The sequence below is a fragment of the Geotrypetes seraphini genome, chromosome 6, assembly GCF_902459505.1.
Source record: "Geotrypetes seraphini chromosome 6, aGeoSer1.1, whole genome shotgun sequence".
In the NCBI taxonomy this organism is placed as follows: Eukaryota; Metazoa; Chordata; class Amphibia; order Gymnophiona; family Dermophiidae; genus Geotrypetes; species Geotrypetes seraphini.
In genome coordinates, this window is record NC_047089.1 from 85930995 (window position 1) to 85950765 (window position 19771).

Sequence of the window (19771 nt, forward strand, 5' to 3'; positions counted from 1 at the left end):
TATGATACCTACAAAGTACTTCCACTAAGTTTACATAGTTGGAATCTAGGATCAAATCTATTGAGGGACAATTGCAAATGATGGAGCCACAAATGCAATCATTGTAGTCAACTGGTGGGTCTGTAATTAAAGAAAGTGTTATGTCTCCACCATAAAATGGAATTCATAGATAATTGGTTTGATCAAATAATCTTAGGTTTCTTGATTTCCCCAGAATCTATGTGTTATCTCCAGATATTTTGTTGAGAAAATATTTTAAGGAGATATGACCTTCCAGGCCCAGATGTTATTTCCTTTGTTATATGTTTCTTTGTATCTAGGATCTCTTCTGACTCCAGTTGTTTGGGAGATGCTGGTAAGCCTAATATACAAGAAAGCATGGAGCTTACTGCATTTCTTGAAGACTCACAAAGTGTTATTTCTTCTAGAGATACCTTGTTAGTTATTTTTGTGTCAGAGCAAGATAACATTGACAATTCTTATGGATTGGATTAACTTTATTATTCTTGATTAACTGCTGTTGACATAAGAACAGGCTTACTGGATCATACCAATGGTCCATTTAGCCCAGTATCCTATCTTCAGAGTAGCCAATACAGGTCATAAATACTGGCAAAAACCCAAATAGTAGCAACATTCCATTTGGTGTACCTTTAAAGCAAGGAAAATGGTTAAAAAGAATCTAAAAGGATCAGTTGCAAGGGTTAGGCCTCTAAACCAGCTGTGGATGTTATTTAAAAAATAACATCATAGAAGCCCAGACCAGATGTATTCCACATATCAGCAAAGGTGTAAAGAAGAGGAAACAAGAACCGGCGTGGTTAAAAGATGAAGTGAAAGAGGCTGTTAGAGCCAAAAATACATCCTTTAAAGAATGGAAAAAGGATCCAGTTGAAGAAAATAAGAGACACAAGTACTGGCAAGTTAGAAGCAAAGCATTGATAAAGGAAGCTAAGAGAGAATATGAATAGAAACTTACAAAAGAGGCAAAAACTCTTAATTTTTTTAGGTACATCAGAAGCAGAAAACCTGTGAGGGAATCTGTGGGACCGTTGGATGATCAAGAAGCAAAAGGGATGCTCAGGGAGGATAAGGCCATAGCGGAGAGACTGAATGAGTTCTTTGCTTTGTTCTTTATCGAAGAAGATGTGAGAGATCTACCTGAAAGAAATCTTGGTGAATCTGGAAGATGTACTAAGCCACATCGACATGTTAAAAAGTGATAAATCACCTGGACCAGATGGTATACATCCCAGGGACTAAAGGAACTCAAACATGAAATTGCTGATCTGCTGTTAGTAATGTGTAATCAGTTAAGGACATAAGAACATAAGAATTGCCGCTGCTGGGTCAAACCAGCGGTCCATCGCGCCCAGCAGTCTGCTCACGCGGCGGCCCCCAGGTCAAAGGCCTGTGCCCTAACCGAGATCAACCCTACCTGCGTTCGTTCTGGTTCAGCAAGAACTTGTCCAACCTTGTCTTGAATCCCTGGAGGGTGTTTTCCCCTATAACAGCCTCTGGAAGAGCATTCCAGCTCTCCACCACTCTCTGGGTGAAGAAGAACTTCCTTACGTTTGTACGGAATCTATCCCCTTTTAACTTTAGAGAGTGCCCTCTCGTCCTCTCTACCTTGGAGAGGGTGAACAATCTGTCTTTATCTACTAAATCTAATCCCTTCATTATCTTGAATGTTTGAATGCTAAAATTGTATGTAGTACCTGAAGAATGGAGGGTAATGTTACACTGATTTTTAAAAGGGGTTCCGGGGGAGATCACGGAAATTACAGACCGGTAAGCCTGACTTCAGTGCCAGGTAAAATGGTAGAAACAATTATAAAAAATAAAATTGTGGAACACAGAGACAAAAGTGATTTAATAAGACAGAGTCAACATGGGTTCAGATGAGGGAGATCTTACCTCACCAATTTGTTGACTTCTTTGAAGGTATGAATAAACATGTGGATAAAGGTGAGCCAGTTGATGTAGTGTATCTAGATTTTCAGAAAGCTTCTGACAAAATTCTTCATGAGAGGGTCCTGAGAAAATTAAAGAGGCAAAGTTCAGTTGTAGATTAGGAATTGGTTATTGGATAGAAAACAGAGGGTAGGGTTAAATGGTCATTTTGCTCAATGGAGGAGAATAAACAATGGAGTGCCATAAGGATCTGTACTGGGACTGGTGCTATTTAACTTATTTATAAATGATCTGGAAATTGGAATGATGAATGAGGTGATCAAATTTGCAGATGACACTAAACTTCAAAGTTGTTAAAACGCATGCAGATTGTGAAAAATTACAGGCAGATCTTAGGAAATTGGAAGACTGGGCATCCAAGTGGCAGATGAAATTTAATGTGGACAAATGCAAAGTGATGCACATTGGGAAAAATAACCCAAATCACAGTTACTAGATGCTAGGGTTCAACTTGAAACACCCAAGAAAAGGATCTGGGTGTCATCATTGACAATACAATGAAACCTTCTACCCAAAGTGCTGCGGCAGCCAAAAAAGTAAACAGGATGCTAGGAATTATTTAAAAAGGGATGGTAACAAGACTAAGAATGTTATAATTCCCCTGTACGCTCTATGGTGCAACATCACCTGAAGTATTGTGTTCAATTCTGGTCTTCTTATCTCAAGAAAGATATAACAGTACTAGAAAAGGTTCAAAGAAGAGTAACCAAGATGATAAAAGGAATGGAATTCCTCTCATATGAGGAAAGACAAAAAAGGTTAGGGATCTTCAGCTAGGAAAAGAGAAGGCTGAGGGGAAATATGATTGAAGTCTACAAAATCCTGAGTGGAGTAGAACAGGTACAAGTAGATTGATTTTTCACTCTGTCAAAAATTACAAAGACTAGAGGACACTCGAAATTACAAGGAAATACTTTTAAAACCAATTGGAGGAAATATATTTTCACTCAGAGAACAGTTAAGCTCTGGAACGCATTGCCAGAGGTTGTGGTAAGAGTGGACAGCATAGCTGGTTTTAAGAAAGTTTTGAACAATTTCCTGGACAAAGTCCATAGTCTGTTTTTGAGAAAGATATGGGGGAAGCCACTGCTTTGCCTGGATCGGTAGCATGGAATGTTGCTACTCCTTGGTTTTGGCACAGGTACTAGAGTCCTGGATTGGCCACTGTGCGAACGGGCTGCTGGGCTTGATGGACCATTGGTCTGACCCAATAAAGCTATTCTTATTCTTATGTTCTTAAATACAAGAGACATCTTCATTCACTATGATACCAATTACATCAGCATATTGCTACAATACCAACTTATAACCCTATAAAACAGCAGAGAGCCAATCTTTGACCTGTAATACCCTTTTTTCATTATGATACACTAATCAGACATTACAGTTCCGTAGCGTTGTTGGAACAATACTGTTTTCAGGTGTTTCCTAAAAGAAAACATATGACATGCTATCAAAAAACTTACAAACTGGGAATTCCACAATGAAAGGCCCACATATGAAAAAGCTCAACTTCTAGTCAAGGCTCATTTAACTTGACCAATACCAGGCAATTGGAAACTGCTCCTTTTGTGAGGGTTGCAAAGATCCTTGTGGGCAGTATTGCATTAACTTATTTGTCAAATACATTGGAGATTTTACATGCCAAGCTTTAAACATTATGCACAGCAACTTAAACTTAATTTACTGGTCCACAGGCAACCAGTGAAGTTTATACAACACTGGAGTGACAAGATCTGTTCTTTTACTGCCAGTCTGAAATCTGGCCAACTATAAATAATGTACATTGGCCCGACTTAAACCAAGAAAAAGGGTATTACAGTAGTCCAACCTACATGTTATAAAGTCATGTATATACTTTGTGAGAATTTCCAGTTCTAGGATTGGTTTTAATTGGCACAACAAATGAAGTTGGTAGAAACTCGACTTTACAACATGATTGATTTGAGGACTAAAACTTGTTGGAATTAATAACAAATGCCCAAAACAGTTATATTAGAAGAAAGCTGTACCCTTGTATTTCTGGAAAAACTCTCAAGTTTTTGTGACCATGTGAGATCCACATTGCTGATGTTTTATCAATATTGAGTATCAAGTTTTGTTCAAAAAGCCAATTACTTAGTTGACTTAATTTACCATTAAGATCCCTTATAGACAATTCTTGATCATCATTCAAGAAAAAATGTAGCTGGATGTCATCAGCAAGACAAATGGAAATTGATCCCCCAAGTATTGAATAGTTTTGCCAGAAGCACAAGGGACTAATTGAAAAGAACTGGAGATAACAAGGATCCCTGAGGAGCTCACACACTTCAATGTGCCCAATGACAATGATTGATTTTAAACAATATGCAGAACAAGATTGATTAGAAAAATAGGACATGAACCATTTTAATACTGTTGATTTTACACCCACTTCTCTGAGTCTGACCAACAACTTAAGAGTGAGAAACAGTATCAAAAGCAGCTGTTAAGTCGAGTTGGATCCAGAAAACATCCAACCCTTTTTCCATCTTTAACAAAATGTCATCGATAATGGCTTACTATAAGGTTAAGGAATAATTGTTTTGTGGGCAAAGTTTACTGATGTTTCCAGATGTCTGCAACACAGGCAAGAAGGAAGCAATTTCTTGCCTTGAAACCATACCCACTGGGAATTGGGGCTACCTTTTTTTTTACAGTTTTACATACTTTTTTTGAAGAATCAGAAGAAGAATTGAAAAGTAAAAGGAGTCTAATAAAAGGAGATAGGGTCAGATATTTGGGGGTTTTCTGATTTTTCTTAATATGGGTTTTATTGTTTCTCTCTCTCACTTTCTATAATGTGGCCTTTGGAGCATGAGTTCTTATATATGATAGGTTATTTTTAAAATCCTTGATCTATTTAAGATTGTAATAATTGAAAAACTTAGGGCTCCTTTTACAAAGCTGCGGTAGAGGTTTCTACCGCAGGCTGGTGTGGTAAATGCTTTGACACTCATAGGAATTCTATGAGCATTGGAGCATTTACCTTGCTGTCCTGCGATAGAAACCTCTACCATAGCTTTGTAAATGCCAGCGTTAATAAATAAATATGAAACTGTATTTCATGCATGATACAGAAATAGATATCAATATGTCTATATGTATATCTACTGTATATCTATACAAGAAATAAAGTTTTATATTTGCATGCTCAAATTTGTGACTTGCATGCAATTCTGTATATGCATCTTATAGAATAAGATCAATATAATGTGCAACTTAATGAATTAATTGGATATTAATTGACCTTAACAAAGAATTATTGGCTATAATTGGTAGTTATTTACATAGTTGCCATTAATCAGAATTCTTTAAGTTGCATGGTCAAATTCTTGACCCTACACTAAAAGGCACTGGGAATTCTAGAAGGTGGACCTGGGAGGGGCATGGACAGGTCAGGTGCATGTCAGGCAATTACATGATACTAGCATTTAGAATGCTAGCAGTTAGGTGCAAGAATGTACACTGCCCATTTGATTGGTGTCCCGTAAATGCTACCACTTAGGGCTTCTTTTACAAAGGTACACTAGCGTTTTTAGCGCATGCACAAGATTAGCGCGCACTAGCTGAAAAATTACCATCTGCTTAAAAGGAGGCAGTAGCGGCTAGCATGCGGGGCATTTTAGCGTGCACTAAGACCACTAGCACACCTTTGTAAAAGGAGCCCTTAAAGCTGCTTTTTCAATAGCCTCCTCTTTAATATAATTCCAACAAGGTCTTTGAAGGACTTAGAAGACTTGAGGACTTTGAAGTAAAATAATGAAGTCAGATGATGAAGCATGTTGGATACTACATTTCCAGAGAGCTGGAACATTGAAAGGTCTTAAGTTAAGTGAATTATTTATTTAAATGTTGAAAATAAAAAGCAAAATTTATAAATATAATAGCATATAAATCTAAAGGACCAATGACGAAAAGACACGTAAAGTGTACTACTATGAGAATGTTTTGAGCGGTACGTAGTGTCATTTGCACTACCTACTAATAGGGCAAAGGTTTATTTAAATTATGTTGCATTATTGTATTGATTTTATGATTGTTCATGATGTTGCACCTTTTTTTATTTATAATTTGGTTCATTTCTCATCTGAATGTGCACAATAACTTAATGTTGTACTTTCCAAATCTGAAGGGAAAGATGTCTAAGAAACTTGTTTTGCAAATATGTACTTTATAATTAAAACTGTAAGAGAGCTGTGATTTTAAGTATTATTATATTTAATGTTAATTGGAATTTCCTAGCTTCTTCTAATGTTATTCACGCAGAACCTTATTGGTTTTAATTAAATATAGAAAGCAATATGTTAAATTATAAGGACAAGAAGATCAAACAGGGACAAGAGATCATAAATAAAAACTGAGAACTAAAGGAAGGGAAATGTGAATAGCACATTACATACTATCACTAGATAAAGTAATCCAAGCAGCAGAGAGGTGACAGGAGTGGAGGAACAAAGAAATTACCCTTCTGTATGGCGAATGGGAAAATCAGTGGGTAGATCAGAGCCTAAGGACACCTAATTCATAAAGAGGAGCCTACCTCAATAACACCCCCATGATCTACCCCTAACTATGCCCATTTTTAGTGTAGGCAGTTTGGCCCGGATTCTTGAACCAGTACCAATATAGGCATCCGCCTTATAGGTGCTGCCGATTGTGGGTCAATCATGCATCAGCACCTGTTTCAGAATTGCGCTGACATGAAAGATAGGCACTGGAAACGTAGGCCAGGGTTTTCTGGGCCTACATTTTGAGCACCTATCTTCATGTGAATCATGCCTACATAGACGTTTTAGGCCACCTAATGCCACTTCTGGCATTGGCCAGGCATACTATAGCATTCAGCGGCCTGGCCTCCTGGTTGGCTTAATCTTCTGAGAAGAAATGACTCTGCCTAACCCCAGTGTTCTACCTTGCATACTGGGGCATTTTAACTCCTGTTTTATCTTTTCCTTCATAGATGTAACTCCCTGTACTGACTTGGTTGTGTGTGACAAATGATTAGAAAAAGCTAAATAGGTGTGTGATAGTGTATGTCCTTTATCATGTGTATTCCTGTTCTGCTTTTGCCTTGGCTTTGGAATAGGCTTGTCAGAAACCTGGGTTTCTGAGTTTCTGAACTTAGATTGGCGCTCACAGGGATCTCCCTGTGACACCTTTCAATCTTCCTTTCAAAATAGGGGCATTTGCCAGGAAATCCTGTCTATAATGGAGATACTCTAATACTTCTTAATACACACCTCAAACTGGCTCATTTCCTCACAAACCTCTGAGCTTAACTTAACTTTATAGGTTCTTCTTTGCCTCATTCCTGAGGATTTAGAATCTATACTGCTACAAGGGGCCGCTGAAAAGTTCTCAGCCCAACCCACAATGTTGGGGCAGTCTCCATTGAGGGCTATACACTTAGGGCCTGATTCCGTAATTGGTGCCTAAAAATGATAGGCACCTAAAGCTAGGTATCTATTACAAGTCAGTCACACAAAGGCGCCTGTTACAGAATCACGATTAACTTAAAACTTAAGCACCTGTAATGTAGACCAGGGTTTTAAAGGCCTACATTATTGGTGCCTAAGTCCTTTAGAGAATCATGCCTAGCTGTACCTAAGTCTTTCTTCATCCCTAAACATGTCTACTTTGGAGTTAGATGCTGATAGGCACTATGCGATAGGAACATATCTTTTGTAGAATCATACCTAAGAAGATAGGTACCTACCTCCCAATTAAATTAAATTTTTTTTCAATTCTGAACTTGTTAAAGCTCATTTTTAAGTCAATTTACTAATTAACTCCACCCCCACCCCTTTTATGACAGGCTGTGGTGGTAAAAGTTCCAATGCTCATATGAACCATGGCCTGTGATAAAAACCCTAATGTGGCTTCATAAAAAGGGGGGGGGGGGAGGAGGGTAAGTTAAGTGCCTATCTATTTAGGTGTCTAACTTTAGGCGCTATTTATAGAGTTCTCCAGTTAGACCAGTGATTTTCCACTTTTTTTGTTCTATTGGAAAAATATAGAATGAAAATGTGGGAAATTGCTGAACTAAGAGGGCTCATAATCAAAACAAAAATACGTCTAAAAACCCACCCAAGTGGGCACTTGGACAATCTAAAAGACAGGTAGTCCAAATGGCGATAATCAAAAAGGGTTTTTAGATGTATCGAGATTTTTTAGGCCTCTGAATCCCGCTGTGTGCCCAGAGCTAATAGGGGCGTTTTTGGAGGAGTGGTTAGGGCAGGATGTGGACGGGACGTGGGCCAACCTAGACTTAGTTGTACTACAGGGATAATCGAAAGTTTGACGAAGCTGCCTAGACAGAACTTATATGTTGTGACTTAGGTGATCTATAACCAGGTATAAGTGCTCAAAAGGTATCCAAAGTGTCCAATTAACCACTGCAGAGACAAAGTAAAAACCGACACACACACCCCATGTGCTTGCTGATCCCGTCGCAACCCCCACAAATTTCAGAATAAAAATGTACATACCTGCCTCTGAAACATCAGCACTTGGCATAGGAAAACCTAGTAGAGCTGCACAGAAGTGGCTTAAGTAGTCTGGGGGGTGGGATCTAGGCCCATAAGTCTAACCACTGCCTTCATGGTGGAAAATGTGTACCCACCAAAACCCTACTGTACTGCCATGTAAGTGGCGTCTGCAGCCATAAGGGCTATTGGGGTTGTTGACAGGTGGGTATAGTAGGTTTTGGGAGTGCTTTGGGGGGGCTCACCATGACCTGCAGGGGAGTTCTGGTGAGATGTTTATCTGGCACACTTTTTGTGACGTACACAGCAGTGCCTTGTAAGGTGCTCCATTGCTGTGTTGCCATGTCTGGCCCTTCCCATGTCCAAAAGGTCTTGTTCTAGGTGTTTGGGACTTGGACAATTTTTTAAATAGAATGTGGTATAATGACAGACATATTGGCGGTCTGGACAATCAAATGGATGGAAGTAGAAGTAGATGATTTTTGGGAAAAAAATATTTCCGACATACTTTGAGAATGGACATTTTACCATTGCCAACTTTGGGCAACTAGCGCCCTACACCCAAATCAGACTTGGATTTTTCTTTTGATTATGCCCTTCCACGTGTATAGCCCTCGAAGAAGACTGCCCCAACTTTGTTGATTGGGCTGAGAACTTTTCAGCAGCTCCTCATATGGTAGCGTTGCTTTATCTTTCATTTGGTATCTTAAAGTCTTTCTGCCAAAGTGAGTGCTTCTTTGTCCCACACCAAGAGGTTTCGGTATCTTCTTGACAATGTTGGTGCTACTGTATCACTCTTACTGTCTCTTGGGCCATCATTCTGCTTTTAGTGCTCAAGTGCTGCTTTTCTACTATTATGGTGGCTTGGGGTCTTTATCCCACTTTTGATGTATTGGAATACAGTTGCCTCATTAAAACCCTCCATTGTTTGACTATGAAATTTCTTTCCCATTGACTTTAATAGAACCAGATAAAATAAAATGCCATTGAGCGTGAGTGATCTGAAAATGAACTGAACCAAAAAATATTTTCCATCCACATTCTTGATGGATTTTGAACATTATTTAAGTGAACATTGCTCAAGCTGGGATTCAGTGACCAAAGGTCAGCAGCGCAAGTCATGTGATATTAGATGCATTAAAAAAAAATTCAAAAATATTCTTATTGAGACTGGAAAAAATAAAGGGATTTTTAAGTACTAAGATATTTCTGTCCTTAGTTATCTAATCTAATCTAGTTTTCGATTTATATACCGGGTCATCTCCCAACAGAGCTCGACTCGGTTCACATGTAATTAAGACTAGAGTACATAAGAAGAGCATGAAAGAAGTATTATTATCATTTCGTTGATACTATAGTTAAGCTGTTTAAATATTGTGTGAACAGCAGAGTTTTCAGGGCTTAACGAAATTGTTGCAAGTATGAAAGTCTCATAATAAGTTTTCTAACACTCTCATAGTATTTATAGTAATTGTAAAATCTTGAAATAAAGAGTTAAAAAAAAATATATGTAAGTTATTATGCAGCAGATAGAAGATAGTTTCAATGGAATGTATTAGTTAACAAAAAGCAGAAAAAGGAATTCAACATACTCATAGAGCATAAGTTGATGATGACCTTGGCAAGAAACCTATAGTCAAGCGGCAGCAATATGTTAATGTTTGCTAACCAGAGATAGAAGTAAGGAATAAAGATGTCATTCGTCCCTCTGAATAAGGCCCTTGTTAGACAATGTTTGTAGTATGAAGTTCAGTTATGATAAATCACCTGCAAAAGTTATATCTAAATGTGTGTGGGGGGGAGGGGGGAACCAATAAAAAGGTCATTAATCTAATATAAGGGATCCAATGCCTTACCTTTACTGAAAGATTTTAAAAGCTTTTATTTATTTATGTTTCCTTCTCCCAAGAAAGCATTTAATAGAGGGTGTATTTGTTCCACTGTTAAATATATTAGTAGAGCTTACTTGGATCCCACAGAAGAATCTTATACTCTAAGAGAAGCAAAATGAGCAAAACAGAATTATTCCAGTCTAAATGAAAATATATTTGATTGCCATAAGTTTGCTAATATGAGTCAAGTAACCGGAAATGGTTCAGAGTATAACTTTTTTTGCTTGCAGTGTGTTTTACTGCAGTTTTTGATGGAAGTATATCCCTTTTAGTTATAGATGCTGGAGGAGCCTCGACCCTGATGAAGTATAATTGAAACATGGACATGTTGGGAGAGGCACTCCATAAAATGATTCAAATGCAGATGTTATATTATTATTTTTTTAAATAAATTTATTCATTTGTTACAAAATATAACAATTTCATGAAATAAAAAACAATTCAAGGAAAATACGTCAAACTAAAACAAAATCTTTATCAAGTACACATTATATGAGGGCTGATTATCCTGATGGAGTCACCAAGGAGTTAAGGAAAATAACAGGAAAACAATTATTCAATAAACTTCAAGTCAGGCAAAAAAAACCTTCTATTTTCACTCAACCTCAACCTCTGTAGTAGTTACAGGCAAACAGATGTTATATTATTTGAATATGAATATATAGTATTAAATAGACAAAAAGAAAATATTAAAGAAGGGAAGATCCAATGACGATAGAGGCTCATACAACAGATGCATGAAAATTATGAAGGAGCCAGCTGAGGATCTATGAAATATCTACATTATTAATTCAAGTTATGCACTTGTCATAAGGGGAAAAGTGTTATATTGTGAAATTGGAACCCCTTTTACATCATAGCCAAGTGATGGAGATCTTGGTAGATTACCAGCATTGCGCCTCCCATTAGTAAACTCAGGCCCCTAGTATCCCTTCTCCTTAAGATTCTGATCATTGAACTCAATTATTTATTTATTCAATTTTCTATACCGTTCTCCCAGGAGAGCTCAGAATGGTTTACATGCTTTAATCAGGTACTCAAGCAGTTTTCCCTCTCTGTCCCGGAGAGCTCACAATCTATCTAACATACTTGGGGCAAAGGGGGGATTAAGTGACTTGCCCAGGGTTACAAGGAGCAGCGTGGGTTTGAACCCACAACCTCAGGGTGCTGAGGCTGTAGCTTTAACCACTGCACCAGTATAGTTCTTCTCTCTTTGAATAATCTTATAAAAAACAGACTTTGTTATGCTGAAAATTGACCCAATGATTTCATTTTGAGAATAATTGCAAATATCTAACCTAAAAATTATTCTTATATTCTGTGACATGCTATATATAGTTAGTTTTGCCAAATAGATATAAATGATACGTAAATATATATGCAAATATAGAATATCTAAATATCAGGGCTTCTAAATAATAACTATACATATAAGCTCCCGAATAGTGATACTATAAGTTAATATATTTGGTTCAGACAGCCCAAGTTACATCTGGTTTTCCCACAACTGAGTCAGACATATCTCTCCTACTTTCATCCCTTCTATCTGTCATATCCTATCTTTCACTTTCCACTTCAATTATTCCCAATGCCTTCAAACATGCCAGTTACTTACATCACTTCTCAAAAATCCCTCATTGTACCCTACCTGCCCTTCCATCTATTGCCCCATCTCCTGCGCCATCTCTTTCCTCTCTTTCTTATTCAAACTATTTGAATGTGTTGTTCACTGTTATTGTCTAGACTCAAAAAGAGGGTAAAACCAGGCTCAGACATATTTTTGCACGATTAAGGGCTGCTTTTACAAAGCTGCATTAGCGGTTTAACATGCGTAATAGCGCACGCTAATTTGCCGGCCGCGCTAGCCGCTACCACCTCCTCTTGAGCAGGCGGTAGTTTTTCGGCTAGCCCGGGGGAGTTAGCGCACGCTAAAAAGGTGTGTGCGCTAAAGCCGCTAATGTGGCTTCGTAAAAGGAGCCCTAAGTTTATAGATTAGCATTGCACAGAGTCTATTGGCTTAAATTTGACTTTTAAACAAAGGAGAGGGTTATTTTTAATGCCTGTGAGATTATCACCTGTAAATCCTCCTATCTTGAGAATTGATAGTGGAGGTTGGTTCTGAGGCTTTTTCCTCTCCTTTTATTTTTCATAATTGCCAATGCCTGTGCAATTATTTTTTTTTAGGATGTTGCTTTCTTAATCATTTGTTTGATCTGTTTAAAGGAAGAAGGTTATTGTGTTGTTATATTTATTTCTCTTCCATCCTCTATTGCATTTTCAGTTTTATTCTATAGGGTTGAACCATAAAATGTTTTATTCTGTATTCCATTCAGTTGTACCTTTCTGTTGTGGTATGAACTGGAGTTTACTCAACTGTTGGGATTAGTTAAATGCTTCCTTCTGAATTTTTTTCCCATATGAACGTAGCTCTATCTGATATCTACTGGCTGGTATAGTGTATGCTTGTACTGGGTGTAGAAGGGAGTCACAGCCTGTGTCGTTTGGATAAGAATCAATGCAGTAGGGACCATGCAGGAAGGATAGAGAATGAGAGACATAATGGGGAGAAAAGTGTAACAGCAGCTGTGAATTATGGCTGGAAAGACAGCTTGAGCCCAGATCCATGTAATGAGCAGCAATTTACATTGTGGGGCAGTGAATAAAATCAGGTCACAAATCATCAGGTCACTGATAGATACTGTTCCAGTAGGGGAAAACACATATGGGATGCATAGATGAAACATTAGCCAATGGGTTCCTTTTACGAAGGTGCGCTAGCGTTTTTAGCGCATGCACAAGATTAGTGCACGCTATAGTGCACGCTAGCTGAAAAACTACCACCTGCTTAAAAGGAGGCGGTAGCGGCTAGCGCGCGGCATTTTAGCGTGCGCTAAGCACGTGCTAAAACCGCTAGAGCATCTTTGTAAAAGGAGCCCTATGTGTTCTTATGGGGTATACAAACACTAGTATACAGAAATAACTGGGGCAATAATAAAACCTTACAGTCAATGCTTTTTAAAATTCTAGCCATAATATTTTTAAAAAATGTAACTATATTAAGCATTGCCCTATATTTATATGCATTGGGTTTTATTAAACCAAGGAAGTTGGTTTTACTACTAGTGAGGTAAATTCTCCAACGCTCATAGGAACTGAATGAGTGTCGGAGCAATTACCTCATCGACCCATGGTAAGAATCTCTTTTGTGGTTTAGTAAAAGGAGCCCATTGTCAGTAAAGCCAAATGTACATCTATATGTATGATGGCAATATTCATTCGCTACCATATATTTAGTATCCTAAACTGAGGTCGAACATCCATGTCATGCCCCATTCCCTCCCCACCCCCACATAGGTCTGGCCTCTGTCCAACTGACCAACTGACCCCCATGTCAGATCCAACCTATCTGTGGGACTCCCAAAGCACCAGCAGTGGCAGTGGCTAGCTGTCAGAGGCAGCACTATGAAGAGACTACTTGTGAATGGCCCCGCCAGGGTCTTCCCTTTGCTACATCATCTATCTACAGGAAGTGATGCAGCAGAGGGCAGGCCCTGATGGGGCTGACCGCAAGCAGCCTATTTACAGAGCTGCCTCTGCCAGCCGGCCACCACTGCTGCTTTTGGAGGCCCGCAAGTATGTCAGATCACATGGACGGGGTGATCGGTCGGAGAGAGGCCAGGCCCAATGGGGGAGGGGCAGTTGTCAGATCAGGAACAGAATGGAAGAACTGCATAGTGGGTGCAGAATTCTGTGCAGAGGGGGAATTCTGAGCAAATTCTATGCTATGCAGTTGGCATACATAGAGGTGAAGCATGGTAGGGGCATGGTGCTTTCCTGTGTATAGCTCCTACACATATGCTTTCCTGTGTATAGCCCCTACAAATGTAAGCTAAGTTAAATGGATATTTGTAAAATAGTATTTATGCTACCCGCTAGTATTTACACAGTTATTTATACACATGCACACTTACATGCTACTATTACAGATCATTTTTGTGCACAAGGGTTGCATAATTGTGGGCATCTAAATTATAGACTTGCCCTTTGTATGGTGCAGCCAAAACTTTGCATATAAAGCACTTGGGATTTTATCAAGCTACATTAGGTCACAAGGGCTAGATTCACAAAGCAAATCAATCGTATACCAATCGGTTTGCGATCCCTTTGCGACCAGATTTCCCTCGGGCCCCATTCACTAACCTCTCCAGCGATCCACTTCAAATCCGTGAAAATGAGAAAAAACGCATCCTAGTAGGCAGGAACGCGATTCACAACACAAATTTGGGACACCGATTGTGCTGGCCGATCAAGCATAGAAGCAACTGCTTGGGATCAGTCGCACAGATTTCTGCTAACTCTCCTACTCCATTGCCTTGCTCTCTGCCCCAATCTTACTGTGTAGGAAGAGGTTTCAGGCACCGGGAAAATCATGCGGCTCCTGTCCCTGCTCTTCTCTCTGCCCTGAGAACTGCTTTTGAGCTGATTTCTAACAAATAAAAGGGTGCAGAGAAAGATTAGACCTTAGCTCAAAAGTTCTCTCTCTATGAAACCCTCTGTGCCCAGCACAAATGTTCAGATTAAAGAGAAGGCAGGAAGTGTGACTCTCTCTGCCACCTTTCCTGCAGTGCAGTCCCGCTTTAAACCCACGGGCTCGCACTGCAGGGAAGGCAGCCGAGAGCAGGAGAGTCTGGGCGGCAAGATTGGAAGGGGAGAGCAGGAGAGTCGGCGTGCGTCCACATTCCCAGTTCCTGAATCAGAGAGCTTTCTAGAAGAAAAAAAAAAATCTATGCTGGGCCCAGAGGTCCAGCGTATGTGCAGACCATTTACAGATGGTCTGCGCATGTGCTGGGATTGCTATCGAGCGATCCGGGCAGGCAGATGGGGGGCGTTCCTCCGATCGCCAACATCTGCATATTTTTCTTTGTAGAATTCGTCGGACCTGCCCAGATCGGGCCCGATTGGGCAGGTTTGTGAATCTAGTCCAAAGTCAGGTTATTTGCCCCTTAAAGAATGTTAAAGAGCTCTAATGCAGGGTGTGGTGCTTTAAAATACCATTAAATAAGGGCTAGATTCACTAAATCTCACCTTGTTGGATGATCCGTGGGCGGTCCATGACCGAGTCTTCTCGGGCGACCGATTCATAACGCATCTTCATGCAAATTAATGCGATCGGAGGCATGCCCCACAGCGACCCCACAGAGCACTGCAGAATGATTCGGACGCATGCGCAGACCGCACAAGTGAGGTAAAAATAAAAGGGGGGGGGGGGTGGATTGGCAGCCAGATATGGAACAGAACATGCTGCAGCCAGATTAGAACACGCTTTTAACCCACGGGTTAAAATCACAGGCTTGAAGGGCGGCAGAGAGTAGAGCAACAGGGCAGCAGAGATCAGGGAGCAGGGCACTTTTGCACAAGGGAGAAATTTTATTTCAGGGTTGCAGGCCTGGGATTTGAGGGCAGCAGAGAGCAGGACAGTCGGAACGGACGTGAGCGATTGGTCCTCAACAGTTGCTTCTTTTATGATCAGCCAGCCCAGTTGGTGTTCCTTCTTCTCTTTAGTGAATCGCTGCCTTCTTACTTTGCATGCCATTGCCCCTCATTTGCATGTGCGGATCGGGTGCAGATCGGATCGGGAGAAGGTTAGTGAATTGGGTCGGGGTCGCAAACTGGTCAGGACATGATTGGTAAGCTTAGTGAATCAAGGCCTAAGTTACTACACATTACATAGTACTGAGATGCACAACATGCAAATCTATGTAAAACAGCTCATTACTATGTAAAAGTAGAATTGCAGAATTGCAAGTAAAATTACTCCAGCTTTTATTTTACATTCGGAAGCATTGAGCTGCCATAGCCCGAAGCTTCCAGGATATCTCATAAAGGGTCAGCACAAGACATAATAGTGGGTGGTGGGCATAGCTGTATATCTCTTGTTTATGTTACTTCTCTTGTCCTCTCTTTTCTTTCTTTCTCTTTATTTTCCTTTGCTCCCTTGACTTTAGTTAGGTGGTTGAGTGGGTGGGAGGGGGTGGTTTGGGTGGGAGGTTGAAATTGAAAATTGTTTGAGCTTGCTCTTTGCTGTTTTTGATATACTTTTCACTGAACTATAGATATCTGTGTTAGTTTTGATTGCTTTCGGTTCCTCAATAAAAATGATTTAAACATAATAATAAAAATAAAACAAAACAGCATAATCCTTTCCCTTTCTTGCTGTTTCTGTGCTTTTGTGGAGGGGGAGAATGAGGGAGGGGCATTGGGGTTGGTTTGCTTCCATTTCTGTCTGGTTTACTTTCCCTGTTGGATAGTCATCTGCATTTAGATTAGGTGGCATCTGGATCTCAGTCAATCAGCCGCATTTGACAGTTTTCATCATGCACTGTTATAGGACAAAGTGAAAAAAGATAAGAACCAGGGAAAGAATGTGGCAGGTTAGGCTCCTATTTAATGAGCCAATTAATATAAAGAGAACACGCTTTTGAAGTTGTCCTTTCAAATATAAGATCTGAATTGTTTTTCATACATTCTCCACCTAAATTTTATTTGGGAAACTTGCCCACACAACATTTAGGGCTCCTTTTACGATGGCGCGTAAGCTCTTGAGCAGTCGGTAGTTTTTTGGCTAGCGCGGGGGATTAGCACGTGATGAAAAGTCATGCACGCCGAAGCTGCTACCGCGGCTTCGTAAAAGGAGCCCTTAGTCGGGCAAAAGAAGCGGCACTAGAACAAATAAAAGCCTGAATGAGAGCTGGGAACAGGAAGGAGAAACTGATTGAAAGTTGAATTGAAATAGCTGAGTGAGTGCTGCAGATAGTGACATGAGATTAAAAGAGAGTGAATATCAGGGCCAAGGAGAGACAAATTAGAGACAGGGTGTATGAATTCTGGGGTCATAAAGGGGAGGAGGGGAGAGAGAGAGAGAGAGTGACAGAGAGTGATAGTGACAGGGAGAGGACTTGGGTGAGTTCCCTGTGTCAAGGCGAATAAACACGTCCCTCTGCTAATCTCTTATTGACTGGCTGAGGGACAAAGTTCCAATCACTACACTAGGTGGAGTTTACTTGAGGGTAGGAACCGCATTTTTCTACAGTTTCACCTGCATCACTGGTAGTTTCGTGCAGCCTCCCAAGAGGCCTCGTTGCTTTTAATTTTTCTCCATTTGTGTTGCCCCTACCTCAATCAATTCCCACCTATAATCCACATGGTTGAGTTCTTCACCTTCATATTTCATTGCTATAACTCTTAGCTTCTTGTTTCTGTCTTTGTCAGTCTGTCTTAATTAAATCATAACTTCCAAGGAGTAGTGATTTGTCATTTCTAAGGTGACCTCTTTTTTACACAGAAATAAATTTCCATGGGAAAAAGTTGACTATCACCTGAACTGACCCAGGTACACATTTTTCAGAATAGCCATAAATAAGGATCATTTAGCCATATTACTTGCCATTCATCATTTCCATATTTAACACTACGTTTACGGAATAACTGGCAGTGGAAATTAGAGCTAAGGTTAAGTATCTAAAGTTCAAAAACACTTTGAATATGCCTTTCCATAGTTTCCTTGCCTCTGCTAGGCAAGTTAGGGATGTAATTCCTAGAACTCCATAGCCCGCATGTTTAAGTGCTAGGGATGTCCCTAAGCTTCCATGCCCACTTGCAATTGCATGCTATGGGATTCATTTTCAAAAAATGAAGACATCCAAAATACATAAATCAGCACTTGGACTTTTAAATCGCCAAAACGTCCAATTGTCTATTTTCAAAACTGTTGTAAGAAGTCTTGCAGGGTTTTCACCCTCCAGAACAGTGGTCTCAAACTCGCGACCCGGGGACCACATGCGGCCCGCCAGGTACTATTTTGCGGCCCGCAGTCTGTACTAGTGCTGTCCACTCTTTGCAGCATCCTATGGCTTCCGCCCTGGCCTCCCGCTCTTACCTTCAGATAATTACTGCAGCCTGCAGAGAGGATTGCCTGTGCTATAGCGCTCCTTGCAGGCTGCTGTCGTCCTCAGCAGCACACTCCCTTTGCCGTGATCCTGCCCCTGATGTCAGAGGAGGGGCGGGACCGTAGCAGAGGGAACGTGCTGCATAGGCCGATGGCAGCCTGCAAGGAGCGCTACAGCACTGGCGATCCTCTCTGCAGGCTATGGTAATTAGCTGAAACTAAGACCAGGAGGCTAGGGGGGAAGCTAGAGGATGCTGCAAAGAAGGAGGGGAACATGCAGGTCTTTGGGGGTGGGGGGAAGATTTATAAACTATAAAGAGTTTTACCTCATGCAAAATTGTAATTTCCTTAATAAGACATTAACTATTTTTTTCTGCGGCCCTCCAAGTACCTACAAATCCAAAATGTGGCCCTGCAAAGGGTTTGAGTTTGAGACCACTGCTCCAGAACATCTAAATATTAAGGGGGCATGTAAGAGGCATGTTTTGGGTGGGATTTGGGTGGGCTTAGCACTTGCACATCTTGCAAGAATAATCAAACATTTTTTTCAAGATGTCCATTTAGATGTGCAGGGTTAGACCCGTTTTCAAAGCATCTACTGTAAGTGCCAAAATGTTATTCAAACTTACCAGATGACCACTAGAGGGATGAATGCAAAGCCCCACACACTCCCCCAATGGTCACTGATCCTTTCCTACCCCTCCCCCCCAGGTGTGAAAGAAACAATAAGTATCAGCCTCTATGACAGCTGCAGATCCTAGGGGACATCCTAGGTCATTTTCAAAAAAAAAAAATTAATTTGGATGTCTAATGGTTTTGAAAATGGACATTTCCCCACCCTGACTTTTGAATGTCTTGCGGGAAATGTCCAAAGTCAGACTTAGACACACTATCAAATGTGCTGTCTCGGATTTTGCACACAATACCTACTGATGACACTTATCTACTAATGACAGTTACATTGTAGCTACTAATTAGTGTCAGTTAGCACTAATTAAGAGCAATTATAACCAATTGCTGCTTAACATTGATTAATATTAAATTAAGTTATACCTGTAACTGCCAATTTCTATAAGTTACACACACAACTGTATTTATGTATTAATCATAAAAATGGGTGTACAAGTTATAGAATTAGGGAATAATGGATTAGATATCCATATGTTCTATTCTTTTTTGGTTCTTGAATTTGTTTTTTATGGGTGTTTGTTTTTATTCATTTCTTACCTCAAACTTTGTATTGCTTTTTATTGCTGTTTCTGTCGGAGGGCAGTTAATCAAATTTTAATATACAGTACCTTAAAACTTATATAAGAGCCACAAATTTTACAGATTGGAAGTTTTGAAGGTCAGTTCTATAACTGTGCACATAGTTATGCAGGTCATACATATGAGTGCAAAAATAATTAGCACATAATTGCTTGTTATTGGCACCGATTAAGCTTTATAAA